Source organism: Monodon monoceros, unplaced genomic scaffold (genome assembly GCF_005190385.1).
Source record: "Monodon monoceros isolate NGI ecotype Baffin Bay Population unplaced genomic scaffold, NGI_Narwhal_1 Super_Scaffold_14, whole genome shotgun sequence".
In the NCBI taxonomy this organism is placed as follows: Eukaryota; Metazoa; Chordata; class Mammalia; order Artiodactyla; family Monodontidae; genus Monodon; species Monodon monoceros.
In genome coordinates this window covers 21,330,697-21,347,216 of record NW_021703770.1, presented here as the reverse complement: position 1 = coordinate 21,347,216, position 16,520 = coordinate 21,330,697, and positions in this window count along the sequence as shown.

The following is a 16,520-nucleotide window of genomic DNA, read 5'->3' as shown; positions in this document are numbered from 1 at the left end:
AGTAGATGTCTGGAAAGCAGCCTAGAGAACTCAACCATACACTGTTTTGTCTTCTATCAATAGAATGTCTTTGTCCATTAATTCCTGAATTGATTTCTATAACCCTGGAGTTTGTGAATGTCGCAATACATAAAGCAAATGATTGAAATCTTGGATACACATAAAAATATTTGCTGGACCAGTTAGTTTATCTATAACTTGTTAATATCTCACAGTGTTCAGCAAATAGATTTTGCTTCTGTTCAGTGAACTGGTCTCCACTTAATGATTTGTTTATTTAATGGAAGCCTATTGTTCTTCCTAGGAAATGTAATATATCAAAACAATCTTTGTTTTGTTTTGTTTTCTATTTATTTTTTAACATCTTTATTGGAGTATAATTGCTTTACAATGGTGTGTTGGTTTCTGCTGTATAACAAAGTGAATCAGCTATGTGTATACATATATCCCCATATCTCCTCCCACTTGTGTCTCCCTCCCACTCTCCCTATCCCACCCCTCTAAGTGGACACAAAGCACTGAGCTGATCTTCCTGTGCTATGCAGCTGCTTCCCACTGGCTATCTATTTTACATTTGGTAGTGTATATATGTCCATGCCACTCTCACTTTGTCCCAGCTTACCCTTCCCCCTCCCCCTGTCCTCAAGTCCATTCTCTACATCTGCATCTTTATTCCTGTCCTGCCCCTAGGTTCTTCAGAACCTTTTTTTTTTTTTTAGATTCTATATATATGTGTTAGCATATGGTATTTGTTTTTCTCTTTCTGACTTACTTCACTCTGTATAACAGACTCTAGGTCCATCCACCTCACTACAAATAACTCAATTTCGTTTCTTTTTATGGCTGAATAATATACCATTGTACATATGTGCCACATCTTCTTTATCCATTCATGTGTTGTTGGACACTTAGGTTGCTTCCAACCTAAGTTGGAACCTAACTTAAGTCTTGGCTATTGTCTAGCAAAACTCTGACCCTCACTAGACGTTAGTCAGTTAGAAGTAATGCATGCAACAGGAGAGAATGGATACAGCATATCCCCAGACCATCAGAGTTGGAAAGAACCTTAGAGATTCTCAGGTTCAACACCTTCATTTTATGTACAGGAAATTGAAATCTAGGAGAAGCGATCTGCCAAAGTTTGCACAAGTACTTATAAACTGGACCAGGACCAGAGCTCAATTCTCAGACTCCTCATCCAATAACCTTTCCTCCAGCTGATGATATAACAAGAAAAATACCATTTTTGCAACATATTAGCTCCATATAATCTCATAGATAGTTTTGTAGTCTCTTCAACACATTGGAGAGCTAAACTTGGACATGAGAATTACACTACAAATATACTTGTTATTTTCCCATTCTGAAGATGTTATAGATAACATACATAAAGAGTATAAGTTGGGCTTCCCTGGTGGCACAGTGGTTGAGAGTCCGCCTGCCGATGCAGGGGACGCGGGTTCGTGCCCCGGTCTGGGAAGATCCCACATGCCGCGGAGCGGCTGGGCCCGTGAGCCATGGCCGCTGAGCCTGCGCGTCCGGAGCCTGTGCTCCGCAACGGGAGAGGCCACAACAGTGAGAGGCCCGCGTACCGCAAAAAAAAAAAAAAAAGAGTATAAGTTTATAAACTTATAATTCAAATTTACATATAACCATCACTTAGTCCCCAGACAATTCAAGGCACCATGTCTACTGAGATTATAAATCAACAGAGTAGGAAGCAAAAATGTAATTGTTTAAATGGTTTTCAACTATTTCTTCTTGATAAACTTATGATAACTTTTCACTTGTTTGGGCTTGAACAGTAGAGGGTATTATATATTTTTCATCAGTTTCACTATACTCATAAGGTATTCAGATGAAAAAAGAATATGCTGTATATTCTATCAATAGAATAAATAGGTGAGATTTTAACTTTACAATCTGTTGTTATATGTGTGTAGATGGTGAACTTCATGTGGAAGAGTGTGACATATTTATGTCTGTAACCTATATGCCCTGTTTCATCAACTTGGGTATAAAATGAAGTCTCATTTTACATAATAGTGCATTAAAAGAGCTAAGATACCATACTAGATAAATTTTGGTTCTTCCTATTGTTTTCTGTGATGCATTCAACAGTTCCCTGGGAGTGCTTACTAAGTCCCGGTTACTGTCAGTAAGTAGAGAAAAAAAACAAAAAATGTAATCTACCCACCAGAGGGTCCCATATGTTGCTACGGTCATTAATGCGACTACACATGGCATCACTGTTGAAAACAGGAGTTTCTGTAGCCCAAATTTTCTTGCCTACTGCTGGCAACATCCAGGCTCACTACACTGAAATATATCACTGAAGCAATTTAGTAAATTCTCTGTCCTCTACTGAGAGATTTCATGTCAGCTGAGCATAATTCATAACCAAAACCAAAGTCCAGTCAAATTTCTATCTACTGGGAAAACAACAATTGGTGTTGAGGAAAGCACCATGACACTCTGTGACAGTAGTTTCCCTGTGTCTAGTTTTCAGGCTGTTGGCAGCAGAGCTTCTTGCCCCACCAATTTATAGGCCTGAACTGCTAGTAGTCGGACAGCTTACCCAAGACCTGTCTTTCAATTTACCCAAGTCCTGTCTACAAGGTCAGTGTGACTGGAATAGGCAGAGTCTTAATTTCAAGCTCAGGATATGCCTGAAGTAGCATTTCCCCACAGTCAATTAGGCTTTGGGGTTAAACATGGACCATCAATCCTGGTGGCTCAGTCCTGTCCTCCCTAAAAGCCAAGCCCTATACTTACTCATTACTTTTCCATTCCCATGCTTCTCCCATCTCCTCCTCATATCATTTTCTTTTCTCTCCTACTGAATCATTTCCAACACAATGCAAGTATAATATTCCAATTAATTTTTTTTTCTCTCAACCCTATTTCCCCCTACATTCACATATCAATTTGTGAATTTCCCCCTACAATTTGTGAATTTCCCCCTACATTCACATATCAATCTCTTTTATGGCAAAAAGAATTATGGATTCTCAATGTCTTCAAGAAAAGTCTTCTCTGAGGTGGCTTAATGTCTATATCACTCGAGATTTTTAAATGGTTGTCATTTTTAATAGCAGCTTTGCTCTCCTTTTAAAAAGAGAAAAAGTATAAGTCAATCTATTAGGTCCTGAGTTATGAAAACAAACAAACAAAAATATTGTATCAGATCATTTCTCTCATATGGATCTATGAAATGTTTAAAAAGGTAAGTGGTTGGAGTTCACAGATATGCTTATGGGGTTTATCTCTGATGCATTTTTGGAAATCAAATAGGCAGCAGAGACACAGTGTATCTGCCTTTGCCACCATCCCATCAACCCCAAGCTCTATCCTTTGCTTTTTTCATTCAATATTAACTAATATTTATTAAGAATCTATTGTGTATTTGACCTTATAATGTCTCTTGAGAGTACAGTAGTAGAAAGACATGGTCTCAGCCCTGAAAGTCTCAAAGCTTAGACAAATAGATGTGCAAATAGCATGTATAACTAGTAAGGTACAAAGTATTACAGGAACAGGGATCTGATATTTGCAGGATGCATAGGCATTGACCAGGAGAGGTAGTAGAGAAAGGGATATTCCAAGAGGAGAGAACAGCATTTGCAAATGCAAAAGAAAAGGATAGGGCTGGACACCAAATGTGTAGGTTGTTTCCTATTTCTGGACTATAAAACTTGAAGCAGGAATGGCCAGGTAATGTTGAACAGAAAAGTGTGGACCACATCTTAACAGCCTTCTATACTATGCTAATTTGAATTTTATCCTGTCTGTCAGTCAAAGGCTCTGGGGAGAAAATAGGAGAATCACATGGGAACACTTTTCTAAATACACATCGTTACCATATGTGTTCTGAAAAATGTCTCAGATGATTGATATAGCATCCCCTCCTTTCCACCTAATTTGAAAAATCACTGCTGTGGATTATGGACAGCCATTGATTAATTCTGAGCAAAGAAATGAATAAAGAGATTTGCCTCCTATCCAGATGTATAGGTCCTCCATGGCCACTGGGTATCACTTCTTACCCAATTCCTACCTTGTAATTATATTTAGCACTTTAACCAATTCCCAGGATAGATCCAACTCCACAACACATTAAACAGAGATGCAAATATTTTGCAGAAAATTTCATAGGGAAACTTGTTCCATACAATAGTAATAATAAAAAGTTCACAGTTAAATATTTCTAGTCCCCTCTACTGCCATTTTGTCATTCTTCCTCTTTCCTTTGTCCAATTTCTAAAAAAAAAAAAATTCCTCAGTCATCCTGAGCAATTTAATTTTTACCCTCAACATGTGTACCCCATTCAGGATAACAAAAGTCCTGCAGCTATTATCTTTTTTTTCAAACACTTCCCCTGTTAGTCTCATCCCTCTGTTCCAAGTAGTTTATTAAATTATTGAATTCTTTTTAAAAGGAGAGTTTCTAAATTAATAAATTTTTTTCTGTATTTTTATATATATTAGAAACATCAGCATAATCATTCATTCATTCATTGTATCAACATTTCTCAAGGGCCTACCATATGCCAGCTTAACTTAATTCATAGCTACTATCTAGTTGTACATCTTGCCACCGCTCTCTCTCCAAGTCATAAGAATGTTCTTATAACAGTGAAAAGACAATCATAAAAATACCTTTTTATGTATTAACTTTATTTTTTCAATTATAGAAACACTGCTGCGAGCTTCTGAAAAAGGTTTTTCAAAGAATAGTCTCGGCCCTTGTATATATATTTTTAATGAAAATGTTGAAACTTCCACTAGAGATAGAGAAATTAAATGTTATTTTTGTCCTTCTGTCATACAGATAACAAATTTCCCCATTAATTATACAAGCTTGCCATCAATTTAAAAAAATAATGTAATTCCTTCTACATACAGGGAATTTATCCCCCCCAAAAATCAGCAGGCTCTATTTTTATAATCCTTATAATTATTTCACATTCCTAAAGTATAATAAATTAATAACCATAGCAAAGCAATAGCATCTACCTAGTTGTAAAGATTTCGTCTCAACCAAGGATAGATGGTTGAAATTCTCCTCATGCCCTGTTTTCAAAATGTTGCACTGTCATTTTTGAAACTAATTTGGTGAGCCTCAGTGTAGGACATGGAGAGAAATTGCATTTACTCTGAGCTGTTTCCTGGCGAAATTGTTTAGCCCTCCAACAATAAGAAATTACAGGAGGACATTGAATTACTCCCTACTCAAATCTAAAGTTCCAGTTGGGAATGTTTTCCTAAGAAATGTATTAATCTGAAGAATTCCATCTTCATATCTTTTATTTATCTAAGTCAAATATTTGAATAATACATCAAAACTATCCTTAAGACAAAGCATGCTTTTTTAAAACTCCCTTCAGACACAGAATACTTGTCTATATTTTTGCATGTGATCCAACTCTGAAGAAACCTGCTTTGAGTTATAGGCAATAGATTTCAGGAAAAGAGATTATTTAAAACTAGAATTTTATGTCAGATTTTCATTGTTGTTGTTTTTGTTAAAATGTTATATAAATGAAGTTATCTTACAGAGTAATCACATCCATCAAACAAAGAAAGGCATTAGCAAAGAGAATTACACATTTTCACTAAAACACCTTAAAATTCATCGAGGACTTTTATGCCCTCAATCAGCAGGTGCATGTATGAGGTGGGGGATGGAATATTTTAAAAGAAGTTATTTAAAATTCATTTTAAATTAAAAATAAAAAACTGACTGGGCATGTGAATTGCTTTATTAAATACTATAAACTCTTATCCTTGTCTGTGAAATATGCACATAGTATACGTAAGGTTGCCTGATTTAGCAAATAAAAATACAGGATTCCCAGCTAAATTTTAATTTCAGATAAACAACAGACAAACCTTTAGTGTAAGCATACACCCTGAAACATTTGATACATACTTATTTTAAAAATATTTGCTACAGGGCTTCCCTGGTGGCGCAGTGGTTGAGAGTCCGCCTGCCGATGCAGGGGACGCGGGTTCGTGCCCCGGTCCGGGAAGGTCCCACATGCCGCGGAGCGGCTGGGCCCGTGAGCCATGGCCACTGAGCCTGCGCGTCCGGAGCCTGTGCTCCGCAGCGGGAGAGGCCACAGCAGTGAGAGGCCCGGGTACCGCAAAAAAAAAAAAAAAAAAAATTTGCTACAGCCTGTATTCTCTTTGGCAACTCTAAGTACGTGAGTAAAACGTATCGAGACTTTAAAGAAAAATAATTGGACAAGATGCAAACTTTATGTTGCTTTGATGTTTGCTGAATCACTTATAAATTGTGGGTCCATCCCATTCACGTCCTGGTGTAATGTGTTTGTGATTAATTTTTAAAGTTTGGACCTAGAGATCTGACTGTTGTCGAGGTCACAGAATTTGAGCAACCAGGATACCATGGGCTTCTGTATCTGTCCTGAATACAACACATTGACTAACTAGGAAGATCTGTTAAATCTAATCTCATTGTCTTCACTCTCTATTATGATTATTCATTACCACATTCCCTCTGAGTGGCATTGGAGACAATTCAGTTTAAATAGCAGTGTTGAATTAATTTATCTAATTTTCCAAAGCATCCAGCCACTTTACAAGTTGTCCCTTACATATCTGATCATTCTTTGTTCTTTACCTTAACATTGTCCATTCTGTTTCTGGACTCTTGTAATATCTTCCGCTTGCCTGTATGCCTAGTCAAACTCTACCCCATCACTTCTTTTAACAATGATTTTACCTCTTCTAGCACCTTCTCATATAATCAGATAAAGATCAAACACTGGGGAAGGTACAAATACATGTGGATGCATAAACATGCAGACACAAATTGACACAGGTGCTAAAGATGGTCTAATACCCTTTTGAATTTTTCTCCCACTTGAGCGGTTTGAGGAGAGAGCATCTATGCAGTATCTATGAGCTTTGAAAATATCAGGAAGGAAAGGAAAGGCGTTGTTACAACATGTGGTGGATTATAACTGGTCTCCTTTGAGTTTCTCTCAGAAATATATGTAAAAGATTTAAGTTATTTTTGGCTATAGAATTAGGGTTTTTTTGAATTGCAGCACTACTCCAAGATTGTACCAAATATCTAGGAGATAACATTCAGTTAACATCCTAAAAACAACGAACAGAAAAACAGATTTAAATGTATCTTATGCACAAGGTACTGTCCTGAGCTGTGTACATGTTCAATCACATTTAATAGCCAAGATAGTTGGATAAAGTAATTTCTATCTCCATTTTAAAAATCAGGAAAATGACATTCAGTGAGGTTTCATAAATTTTCCATAGTCACATAGCACTTCAGATTAATGCAGGTGAAATACTGCATTAAGGTGAATTTACTGTAATTCTGGCACTGAGTTAGACCTGAGGTGTCAAAACAGAAGGAGGAGAAAGAAAGGAGGATGCTTGGCCTCCTATATCTTATAGTCAATTGGGGCAATATATATGCAAAAAAATGAATCGAATCATATATTATATTGTATAGAGAATAAAGGATACACAAATGGCTAGTTTTATGGCAGATGACGAGGAAGGGCAGGCGCAGTGAAGTATTCACACGGGTATAGAAAGACAAGACTTTGAATAAAAATCCATTAATGGATGTGCATATGCAAAGTTTTGTGATTGTGAAACCAAGTGATGTGTTGGTGACACTATGAGTAGTTCAGTAAGATAAAACTGGAAAAATCATGAAGGACCACATATGCATATGAAGGCCTTGAGCTGCAGCTGGATGGGATGGGGAGTGTAATACCTCATTCAAAACATAAGTCCAAATGCCTCCATATAAAATCCAGACTCCTAAGTCTGATGGTCAAGTCTTTGAAGAAATGGGCCCAGACTGACCTTTCAAACTTTATCCTCAAGTACTCCTGTAAATATTCCTTTCCAACCATATTAGTCTACTCGTTCTTTCACAAAATATGCCATGCATACTTCTTCCTCTTTGCTTTCGGCTGCCACTTTTTTTTTTTTTGGCGGTACGCGGGCCTCTCACTGCTGTGGCCTCTCCTGCTGCGGAGCACAGGCTCCGGACGCGCAGGCTCAGCGGCCATGACTCACAGGCCCAGCCGCTCCGCGGCATGTGGGATCTTCCCGGACCGGGGCACGAACCCGTGTCCCCTGCATCGGCAGGCGGACTCTCAACCACTGTGCCACCAGGGAAGCCCTGGCTGTCACTTTTTTGATACACTTAATACACACACACACACACACACACACACACACACACACACACACATACATGCATACACACAGTTTCTCCGTTACATTCAACTTAAATCCCTCCTTCTCTACTTCTTTATTATTCAGTTACTAATGAGTAGCCTCTTAAAACATGGTTTTGATAACTAATACGAGAATTTCTTTTAGGAAAAGAATTATCTACTTAAAGAAAATACCTCAGTGAGCTGTTTGGCAGTACCTTAGAGCACGAATTGAAAGCAAGAGACAAAATCTTACTTGCTTCTCAGATTCTACTTCCTTTGAGAAGCCTTTAGTGTCCCCTCCCCCAATTTTGTCATGTATTCCTCTCATGTGCCCCAGAGTACTCTAGATCAACCTTTAGCATAATACTCAGCAACTGTATTGTAATGATCAGTTGACCTGGCAACCACACTTCCCACTAGGCATTTGAACAGGGACTCTTTGAGGGCAGAAACTTCATAATAATTCCTACTGTTCCTGTAGCGCCTGGCACATAACAGGTGCTTAAAAGCTGTGAATGAATGAACAAAAGAACCTCTCCGAGACAGATAACAGTTCATGATTATATATACTAGAAGAGTGAAGGATCAATAATTCCTTGATGACAATATAGTAACTTGAAAACTTTAATAGAGCTTGGAAATTTAGCTAACAGACTTCCTCGGATAGCTCATATGTCAGAAGAATATCGCATTACCCACCCAAGCCGTGTCACACAGGAGAGTTAATGACCTCAGTTGACATAAGTAGGTCATGAAGGCAAATTAGATTTAAATTAGTGTAGTTGTTAGTGACTGGACTGGGGCTGTCTGTAAAATGGTACCTGGGGCAGTAAGATGCTAAGGGTGCCACCACGTTGGCCTTTAGGTAGCAGAGGGATAATCAGATGGAGGTTGTGTTCTGAACTTTAAGTGACACTGGAGATCCACTGAGATTAGTAAATAGGCTGAAAGTCAAAACTACTGAGGTAAATAATCCCTCATCTCTTTAAGATTTTCACCAAACAGCCAGAGTCCCAGTCCTTCTAGATGAATTATTTCTAATGGGCTTTAAATAACAAAAGGAGGCAATTGTTTTGAATTTTAGATTAAGACTATTAACTCTTACTGGATTTTAGATGTTTATCCCTTTCATTTATAAGATCATTCATTCAGGTATTTATTTATCTAATGTATATTGAGTAACTACTATGCACCAAGCACTAAGTGCTGGGAATATAATGATGAACCTCAAACATATACTTGCTTTCTACCCTCAACAAGTTTATAATATAGCAGGAAAGACGACATGGAGCAAGTAATTAAAAATGTGAAGAAAAGTTCTGAAGTAGTACAGATGGCTTGGGCAGTTGAGGTAGTGTGATCTAACCTAACATTTAATTAAAATTTTTGAGGAATAGAATAGGCTGGAATACCACTGGGAAACTCAGCTGACCCACCCGAGATAAGTTTAGAGGAAGCTATGCTAAATATATGTTATTTTGCTGTCCTAGAGTTTGAAGGGTAAAACAAAACAAAACGAAATAAACCTCTCATCCTCATGATAATTTGCTCACAGGATATTTAGGAGAAACGGGGGCAATTGGGTCAACTATTAAAGCCTCAAACCCTTATTTAATAGCTGAAAAGAATTAAGACCCTATGTGGTCATATGATGGGCTCCAGGATTACATGGCTTATAAACAGCAGAGCTAAAACTCAAATCCAAGTGTTAAGGCCCCTGAAAGAGTGTTCCCTGTACACAGAAACTGAGAGGAAAGGCCAGTTAATCTTGGTTTATCTCTCACCATAATCTTTTAAAAATTATTTTGGTAGGGGAGCCGTCATGGTCATAGGTTTTCAGAATTTGGGGAATGGAGGTGAGGATATAGAAGTTCCAAGAAAAGGGACTCTGAAAAGAAAAAAAAAAGAAGCCCAGTGTATAAAAATAGACTGGCGGAGATAAATAATGCTAATTCAGGCAGGGACACAAAGGTGTCCCTCGTTCCTTTTCTAGTTCTCTGAGCAGTGGTGGCACAGGGGTGAGGGGGTGAAAAGGAGGGGGATTAGCTGAGCTTAAGCTCTCTCATAATTTCTACCAGCCTCTTAAGTATCCTTTAATAAGGACAATTGAGTTTCTCAGCCTTATGTCAAGTGTGAGTAAAAATATATGTAAAATGATTTCCCTCTTTTCTTTTTTTTAAGCTATAACAGAAAATCTAAATACAAACTTAGTCTTTGTTACTCAAAAGCATTTTTCAAGACAGTTCTCTGGCACAATTCCCTTCCTTCACTGCACACTTCCAATTCCATTGCTTTTTCAGGATACCGCTCTTTAGAAATTTTTGAACACTCAAGCCTGCACTAGCAATGGGAGCTGGTTCCCTGGATGATGATGTCACGAGTTACCTTGTATTTTGCACCAGGGCAGCCTTCTTTTGATTGAGCCAGGCAGTCACTGACTGCTTGCTTCTTCACCCTGGATGACCCCATTTTTGACCCAGACTCTACTTCCCGGCAACAAAAGGAAAAAAATAGTTATCAGTTTAAAAAAGAAGTTTGCTTTGACCAGCTTAATACTAGAGGTGGTGTTCAGTCCACATGCAGCAGGGAAGTTTGGGGTCTTTTGTTCCTTGGTTTAATGTTTGACCTTCCCTTGATATCTCTTCCTTTCATGGGCTTTAACCTTTCCCTTTGATCTCTTTTCTTCCTTTGTAGAGGAGAGAAGCCAACTTCTGCTCACCCACGCCACTCACCACCCTTTTTAGCAGCTTTTCCTTTGGTCTTCACAGCAGCTCCTAAGGTATTGGAACCTCTTCAGCAAGGCCCTCCCCCCAGACCCCACCATCAGAATTGTCACCTTCCTGATTAATACCTCCACCATTCATCCCCATTTCCAAGTACTTGTGACAGGTTTGTTCCAAGAAGAGAGTTAGGCTTTTGTGAAATTTCTCCCCAAAGCGTACTTTACTGACCGTCTTTCACCACGTTTTCTTTAACAGCAAGCGCTATTCACCCAACAGAAATTCAGATGAGAAAATCATATGAAACCTCCACTTTGAGCACATTGAGGAACTAACTAAATTATTTCAGACCATAAAACATTACCTGGTGCACTGAAGGGAAACTGTAAAAACCGGACCTTCATTGTACTGCTACTTGTTGTTTTGTGCAGTGTTTTCACAGACATTATTTTATAACCGTGTAAGGTAAGCAGGCCAGAAGAGAGAAGGAGACCAAGACTCCAAACAGTTGAGTGACCTAGCAAGGCTAAGGCTGATATCCCTACATCAATCATTCAACAACCAAATATAGCAATGCCAACTGGTAAACAGCGGCTGCCTTGAGACCCCTGAGTGCCACTCTACCTACAGCCCCGGCCCCTCCCAGGACCTTCCATTCCTTCCATAGTGCCTGGCAGTACGGAATTGGTATACTATGTTATGGTCAACAGCTCTGATTGTCAACACCCAGCATGTTCTTGCTGTTAAATGTGCAGTATCAACATAGGACTACATCAAGCTAAATTTTCAGCTTTTCTGGAGGGAGGGGGTTGGTTCAGGGAGTGGGGGGTGGTCACAAAAGCAGGGTAGATTTCAGCTGCAAATCTTTGGGAATGCCACGTTGTGGTTGGGAATCTTCAAAGATCTCTTTTTCCCTGCTCCCACCAATAGTCAACATTGGCACAGACAAGTATGCCTGGGCCTTCTAGACAAGAGATTTTGTCCTTAAAAATAGGTCATCCAGCTTCCCTGGTGGCGCAGTGGTTGAGAGTCCGCCTGCCGATGCAGGGGACACGGGTTCGTGCCCCGGTCCGGGAAGATCCCACATGCCGCGGAGCGGCTGGGCCAGTGAGCCATGGCCACCGAGCCTGCGCGTCTGGAGCCTGCGCTCCGCAACGGGAGAGACCACAGCAGTGAGAGGCCCGCGTATCGCAAAAAAAAAAAAAAGATCATCCTTTGGTGTCTGAATTTTATTCGAGGTTCGCCTTGCTCTCTGGCGCTCTGACCTGGGTCCTCAACTTTATCTGCTGTCCTCTGCTAACGTGTGCCTATTACAACTCAATCTAGACCAGTGATCCGAGCTGCTCCCAGGCAAATGCCAAACCTAGCACTTGCTTACACATCTGGACTTAAACATTTCTGGGCACTGATTATTTCCTTTATTTTACTGCTTGTTCAGCCAGGCTTTTAATAAGATTTAATATTTAATCCAGCATTTCCTTTTTTAGGTGTTCGATAATGAGAGAGTGTCCTCAGACTAGCTGGTCCTCCCTAATGCCAGAAGCAGAAGTCTTTGACCCATAATTTGTTATGTTGTCCTTTATTGGCTGCCAGACATGCCATACACAAATCTCAAGGAAAAAGGAACTTGCAAAATTGGCATAGAAAAGTGGAGTTACGTTTCACGATAGTGCGTGGAAATGGACCCCAGGGGGGTGCATGGATGCATGGGAGGCTGTGAAGTCACTGAAATTGCTATCGTCTGGAAAAGATGATGTGATCATCAGCCAGACACATGGGTTTAAGCAAAAGGAAAGTTTACACATCTATTAACTAAGGTTTTCTTTAGACAGAGAGAGGATTAAAAAAAGAAAAAAAGCAGCAGCCGCCATGGGAATTCTAGTAAAAGTACATTTTACAGGAAGCGGGGCCCGTGGTGGGCCTCAAGCCAAAACAGATTGCGAAGCACTAGTATAGGGGAAAAATGCACTCATCTCCGTTTGGAAGAATGAGAAAATTTGACTTTCCCCTTTGTGCCAGGGAATACATGCTCCCTCGGGGGCCAAAGGAGAGATGTTCCCTCCAGCTCTGTCCACAGTCACCTTTTCAAGCGGATTTATTCTCAGCTAAAGGGAAAGATCCAGCTCCAGCTGCAAGGTATTCTATTTGCCTGCTGCTAACAGATTTGTTTATTAAAGCAGAATTACTTGCTCTATATGACTGGAAAAATCTTCTAAGGAATGGGTAGAGCAACAGTATGTAGAAAACATCTCAAGCCTATAGGTATATATGAAATATATTGGAAAAGACAAACACCACGTATTAATAGGAGGACAATTACACCAAAAAACTCTGTTGTAAAGCAAATACTGCATTTGAATACTATTGCAAGCTAAGATTCTTCTCAAGCACAAAGGGAAAAAAAAAGGCCGTTAAAGGTCAATTAGAGGAAGAATTCTAGCACATCTGGAAAAATAAACTCATAGTAATTCATTCACACCCCCTCCCCCAGAAATATTTATTGAGCTCCTGCTATGTGCTAGGCAATGTGCTAACAAATTCATCAGTGAACAAAACATAAATTACTATAGCTGGTAATATAGGTCTTTGTGGATTTCTAACAATTTTTCTGCCCCTAGACTACACCACCTTCCCTTCTTGGATTGCCCAGAGCTTTGCCCTTCCCTGTTCCGTGTACATGCATGCCTTTGTGGATTTTGTGGCCAAGAATAGTTTCAGCAGGTTCTCAATCTACATGTAAGTGAGGGAGGAGGAACGCCTCTGTCCAGCTCACATGGATTGGCCTTTGTGCCTGTGAGCTTATGTTCTCCCAAAAAAGATGATTCAGGATAATGATTCTGGCACATTATCTCATTAGGCCTCCTGATACTAAATGAAGAAGGCAGTTGAAAAATAACACTCCATTTCACAAGAGATAAATCTGGGGCATGGAGAGGTTAAATAACTTCTCTAAATCAAACAGCCAGCAATTGGGCCTGGGACAAGGACAGAGATCTTTAAAATTCACATCACATTTTCCATCCCTTACATTGCACTGACTTTAGATTAAGTTTAAAGAATTCTGGCAATAATCAAGGATATACAAAGAGGAAAATATAAATTTAAAGAGAGTTGCTATTTCAGAATATTGTTAAAATTTGGATATTGTCAACACTAATCCAAGATACAAAAATTCCATATGGAAATGCATGTTTTAATGAATTCTTATTTTCCTTAATTAGAAAAAGCTGTAAGATTATATTAAAAAAATGTTTATGTTCCAGATGCCTCTTTTTCTCCTAATACTGATAATACAGCAACAAACAAAACTCCCAGAAAGTATTTCACAATATTATGTTGCTATCTGAGCTTTTAAAATTCAAACTTGGAAAATAAAATGCATAAAGGAAAAAAGCAGAGGGAAACACATTTGTAAATAACCTGGAAACATGAAGAAAAGAGATCAAGCCGAAACTGAACATCCAGCTGTGTAAACACATTTAGATACTTAAAAAAAATCTCAAATTGATGGTATTCATAAGGCCTTCCTGGTGCCAGATCATATACTTCACATTAATTCTTCTGTGATTCCACATCCTTTCCACACTGCATCAGTCTAAACTGTCTATTTCAGATGGAACCACTCGAATTCCATGAATGTTTTTGTTTAATCAAGGAACACTGTAAACTGTTGTTCTTGGTCATACACTCTACTCTTAAATAAAAATAAGATTTTTGAAGATGAAAGATTGAGGTGTAGGTGCTAAATATTTGCAAATACTTTCCTTACTCCCAGAGATCTGAATTACAAGTAAAGAAGTGGAGACTTCATTAGTTTCAGTTCCAAAAAGAGTGCTAAATTCCACTATTTAGAGGCAGAACGGTTTTCTATCAAAAAAATAAAACAAAATGACTAAAATAGAGACTTCCCAGAAGACTTCTTTACTACACTGAAAGTCAGTAACAGATCTAGCCACATGCTAAAATTCCCCTTCCAATTAAATGAAATGAATGGTAAGGAGAACCAACACAGTGTGTGGCATTGCAGCAGGGGTTAATTTAATCCTTGATTTGTAACCTTCATAATGATGATGAAAACACCCACTTCGAAGAAATTGATTACAAGGCAAATTCACATCTGAGTTCTAACAGACGTAACTACCTTAAAGAATCCCACACCTCTCTCACCCCCAACACCCTGCTGTGGTCAGTAGGGAAGCGCCAAATGGTTGCCAACCCATCAAATTGGAGAAGAAAAGTCTTATTTGTAAATTGTAAAAAGTTTAGTTTTGATATTAATTAGTTGGCTCAGAACTACACTATTGAAGCTAAGTATAGTTGAAGTCACAGTACTTACTACAAATGCTGTGGCTATCAAGCATTTTTTACCTGTCTAAGGTGGAAGACTTCCTAGTTCATGATTCATTAAATCTATGCTGGCACATTACACAAGTGTACTCTATAAAAATAACCATTTTTTAAAAATCATACAAAGGTAGGATTGAAAGCTTTAACAAATAAAACTTCGTAGTGCCTAGTTAAATGTGAATGTCCCATGCAGTATCTGGGACATAGTTATACTAAAAATATTATTCATTTTTTTGGAAATTCAAATTTAAGTATGTGTACTGTATTTTATCTGACTACCCAGCTCAAAGCCATCACAATAAACAATACTTCTCATAGCTGTAGAGAATGTGAGATTTGGGGCTGAAACTATTCATCCCAGGATTGTACTTTCTTAAATTGAGCAAAACCCAACTTGCTTCCGTGTCACTTTTAGATTTGTGATCAAAGTGGAGCGTAGGATGATTAAGTGAATGAACTTCTGAACAAGTATAGTGGATAGCTTTTTAAAATTCAACTTTAAAATCAAAGAGGAAACTATATTTCTTTTTTTTTAATGGCCTCCAGGAGCTTTTTTTTAAAAAAATTAACTTATTTATTCATTTATTTAATTTTTGGCTGCACTGAGTCTTTGCTGTTGCACGCGGTTTTTCTCTAGTTGCTGAGAATGGAGGCTACTCTTTGTTGTGGTGCATGGCCTTCTCATTGTGGTGGCTTCTCCTGTGGAGCACGGGCTCTAGGCACACGGGCTTCAGTAGTTGTGGCACATGGGCTCAGTAGCTGTGGTTCGCGGGCTCTAGAGCGCAGGCTCAGTAGCTGTGGCGCACGGGCTTAGTTGCTCCACGGTATGTGGGATCTTCCTGGACCAGGGCTCGAACCTGTGTCCCCTGCATTGGCAGGTGGATTCTTAACCACTGCACCATCAGGAAAGCCCCTGAAACTATATTTCTTGTAAACAAGCCTTTTAAAATATGGCTTTAAGGATAATTTTAAGACTATTATTTCACAAAAAGAACAGTGTTAATGAAATCTATTCATCTTCTGAAAGGCATAAAAAGTATTAAAATTTTTGAAGGAAAAGAGGGCAAGAATTGTAATGTGGGAGTATTGATCAAATAAAATGCAAAAGTTTATGTCAGCCCTAAGGGACAGATGGTTACTGAAAATAAGGTTAGTTGCATTTGTTTATTTACAGAAAAGATTTTATCATATAATACATATTTACACATAGAATTATTAAATTTCC